The 4,107-nt window shown below is 40.0% G+C and overlaps 1 pseudogene; it reads right to left on the reverse strand.

The window, feature by feature from the left end:
- Nucleotides 1-2,516: 2,516 nt before the first annotated feature.
- LOC105533078 lies at nucleotides 2,517-3,838 on the reverse strand (annotated as a pseudogene).
- Nucleotides 3,839-4,107: the final 269 nt, after the last annotated feature.

Raw genomic sequence — 4,107 nt, forward strand, 5'->3', positions numbered from 1 at the left:
GCTCAAAGGGCTGAGTCATAAGCTGTCCTAAATAGCCCTCAGGAGTGTCTTCTCCAACGTTGGGAACAAGTTGCTGGAGATCGAAAAAGAAGGAGAGTTTGAAGTCATTGCAGTTTCAGTGTGCCTACAGTAACACAGGTCTTAAAATTTCTGCCCAGTTCAAACACACAAAATAAGTTTATCTCCCTAATTACTGTTGATTTTGAAATAAGAATGACCAAACTGCTTGTTTTATAAGTAAACCACAAAACCTGGAAGTAGTAACAACTCTCTAATCCTTTATTGAAATCCTTCACCGATAATCAGAATAATAGTAGTCTCACTTGAATAACATATCTGGTTCACAGCCACAAACAGACCTTGAGAGACCACAGAAAAGTAGAATGCTACAGTTCTTCCCACCTGTGTTCTGTACTATGAGCTCCCACACACATTGCTTTCATGCCTCTTCCTTCTTGGGAAGGCATTGTGACTCCATGAATAGAAGCAATGGCTTAAGCCCAGAAAGACCTAATTTCATTTTTGTTTATTTCACTACTGTTTATTGGGAATGTAACTTAACCTCTCTTACTTTTAAAATATTTTCATCCTATGGGGAGAGACTGTAGTAAATTTTTTGCAGAGTGTTTTATAATCTGGAGATGAAATGCACTATGTAAAACCACCACAAAGATGTTATTAATTACAGCCAGGACTCAAGTCAGCTGTCAGTATTGCAAGGAGGAGCAAGTCCACTGCATAAAATGACAATCACTTCATGAGCTTTCAAATGCATAGAACTTGCTGACACGAATACTGCAGCATACCAAAGGGTAGAAAATCAAGGTAATGACTGCAGTGGAATAGAAAGATGTCTGCTGGTGTAGTATCAGAGAACTCTTAGTTAAAAAAAGAATAATCTGAAATTTGTTTTAAAAACTGAAGACTGTTGTGATGGTAGAGCTGCAGAATCCTTTCTGCCTGCTTCCAGCCCTATGAGAACCTGGATAGCATTCACATGTACTGACATCTGACAGGAAAAAACAGAATTACTGCAGAGGCTGTTGGAGAGTTCATTGTATTATGACTAAGCTCACTCAGAATAAAATTCTATCCAGTTTCATTAAAGGGTTTTGTGCCTGGTGTATCATAAGTGCTCAGTAAATGTTAGTCTTATTATTTTACTTGGAAGAAGAAAAATACTGCTCACACGGGTCACCACAGACATAGGATGATGCACATAGCATTGCTTTCACAAATAGCAGAAAGTGTACATATCTGTCTGTACCTGAGCCAGTGAAGAATATCTCCAACTCTGTCTTTTGTTCCCCAGAAAAGGACTTGGAGGTTTTTGGAGCTCACCATGTTTTATCCCTGAAAATAGACTTGATTCTAGTGTAGACCGGGTTCTTCAACCATTGTCTCCACACAAAAAATCATTCCACAGCCATGGTAGAACATTCATTCTCTGAACCTTTTTATAGAATCCACTTTTATAAAATCCGCAAAGGTTTTCTCTATCAAGCCAGGTGATTAGAAAGAGCGTAGAAAAGGCTGGTAAGTCTCCTCTAGACTGCAGCCTTACATGCATGTTAGATTTTCACAGTGTGTGTTATTCCACAATTTCCCCTGCTTCTTCTTCTCCTACCAGCTGGCTTGCTTGTAATTTGGGCAGCTGGGCTTCAGTGGCTCAGACCTTCTCCTTCATGGAATGCTCTAAGCCTCCCTAGTAAATTTCCATATTTTTATTATGTAGAATTGACCACCAGCTACAAAAGAACTTTTTAGATTTACCTAGGGAAATAAGCAGGGGGCAAACGTATGCTAGTCACCATCATAATGTTTTAGTTTTTCCCATTACATTAAGCCCTTTTTCTTATTTCCAGTTTAAGATGATCTATTTTAGGCTATCTCTCAAGACAGCTTTGCCAGCAGAGTGACCACAGAGGACGACAATAACAGCAGGCGTTATTTATTGAAAGCGCAGCTGGTATCTGGTACTGTGGCGAGTATTTAAAATGCACTATCTCACTTAAAACATAAGTCATCCCTGAAACTCAGAGAGGTTAAGCAACTTTCTCAGCATCATACAGAGGGAAAGTTATCAGGATTCACACCTAGGCTTATACATCTTGAATTTTTTGTAATTATTCTATATGCTATTGGTAATGTCAATAATAACATCACTAGGAATTAAATTGGTCATATTTTTCCCTTTGATGTTAGGCAGTGAATACGTAAAGCATCCTAAGATTAAAAATCAAATAAATAAACAAATGGACAGAAACCCAGATAATTATTATTACTATTATTATTATTATTGTGAAAGAGCGCACTCTATTGGGAAGCAGACTGCTGCACAGTGACTGACAAAGGCCACCCAATGGGCACTTACACATCATACTCCAAAAGACATGGGATGTTTTGCTAATAAAAATCAATGGGAACAAGGATTCCTCTGGGCAACTCCCCCAACCTCATCCTTTTTAGGGGTGGAGAAATCTCCCAACCATTTTCCTGATGGCAGCTATGGTTCACTAGAGATAGAGTCCTTCAGGGGTGCCTTCCTGTTTCTTATAAAGGACACTTTCTTTATATTTTTTGAAGTATTCATTTGTTACTTTCATTCTACATTCTCTTGAGGCCGTCAGACCAGCTTCTATACAGATTACCTAGATGTCAGCACCAGAGAGGTCATTTTTAACCATGATCAAGTCATCCAGGGTTACGTCATCGGCCAGTGTCATCCTGCTTGTGTGATTCTGAAAGGTGCACTTCTTAGTCCTTTCATCAGGCAGGGGGAACTTGATTTTCCTGTCAATGCAGCCTGGTCTGATAAGTGCTGGATCCAAAGTTTCTATTCGGTTTGTGGCCATGATAACTTTCACATCTCCCCTAGAATCAGATCCCTCCAACTGATTCAACAGTTTCAACATTGTTCACTGAATTTCTCTCTCACCACCAGAATTTGAGTCATACCTTTTTGTCCCAATGGCACCACTTTCATCAATAAACACGATGGATGGTTCATGTTCTTCAGCAACTCAAAACAATTACCATACGAGTTTGGGCCCACCACCTAGGTACTTCTGAATAAGTTCAGAGCCAACCATTCTCAAAAAAGTGGCTGAGGTTTGGTTTGCTACTGCTTTGGATAGCAAGATGTTGCCTGTGCCAGGTGGACCATAGAGAATGACCCCTTTAGGAGGCTTTACACCCATCTCTTCATAATATTCAGGATGAGTGAGAGGAAACTCCACAGCTTCCTTAATTTCCTGAATTTGGTTGTCCAACCCCCCAGTATCGGCATAGGTCTCCTGAGGGGCCTTTTCCATCTTCATCACTGTGACCAGGGGATCCGTGTCATCCATCAGCACCCCTATCACAACATGCACCTTGTGGTTGAGCAGGACAGAGCAGCCAGTTTCCAGCAGATCCTTGTCTACAAATGAAAGAATGCTGACGCAGTATTCTGAGCCCACAGATGTAGACATGATGGCATGATTGCCATCAAGGATCTCTTCCAAGGTTCCTACTGACATCAGGGTGCCCCTCAGATCATCCACTTCTGATCTTTCCTCCTCTTGTTTTTCTTCTAATGGTTTCATTCGTTTCTGATTTCTGATGAATTCTTCCTCCATGAAAAGATAGTCTTTAATTCTCTCTAACGTCAGTAATTTTAACCAGCACTGAGTGTGAGGTGTCACCAGTGGCAGTTTGCTGGCTACATCTGGTCCCTTTGTTTTCTTCTTCTTTTTCCTCACTCTAGTTGGTACAGAGGTTCATATTTCTTTTTCTTGTCCTTGTCATCCTTTTTGCCACTTCCAGGACCATGAACACCACTCTGACTTTGACCCATCTTGCCTTGGCCACTTGAGCTAAAAAACCCGGATTATTAAGATGCCTGTTGGTTACTTAACAATTTTAGTTTCACTATATTATTTAGCTACAAATAGCAGTGGGTTCAAACATTTTCCCTTGCTGGGGATATAATTTCTAGAAAATGTTCTTTGCAGTGAAACTGAACTTGAAGCCATTAAGTAGTAATTAATATTAGCTCCCGCTTCGAAAGCATTATATTTAACAAGGCTTCATAGGAATAATAATAATAATATGAAATGGGGTTTT

The sequence above is a fragment of the Mandrillus leucophaeus genome, unplaced genomic scaffold, assembly GCF_000951045.1.
Source record: "Mandrillus leucophaeus isolate KB7577 unplaced genomic scaffold, Mleu.le_1.0 Scaffold122, whole genome shotgun sequence".
In the NCBI taxonomy this organism is placed as follows: Eukaryota; Metazoa; Chordata; class Mammalia; order Primates; family Cercopithecidae; genus Mandrillus; species Mandrillus leucophaeus.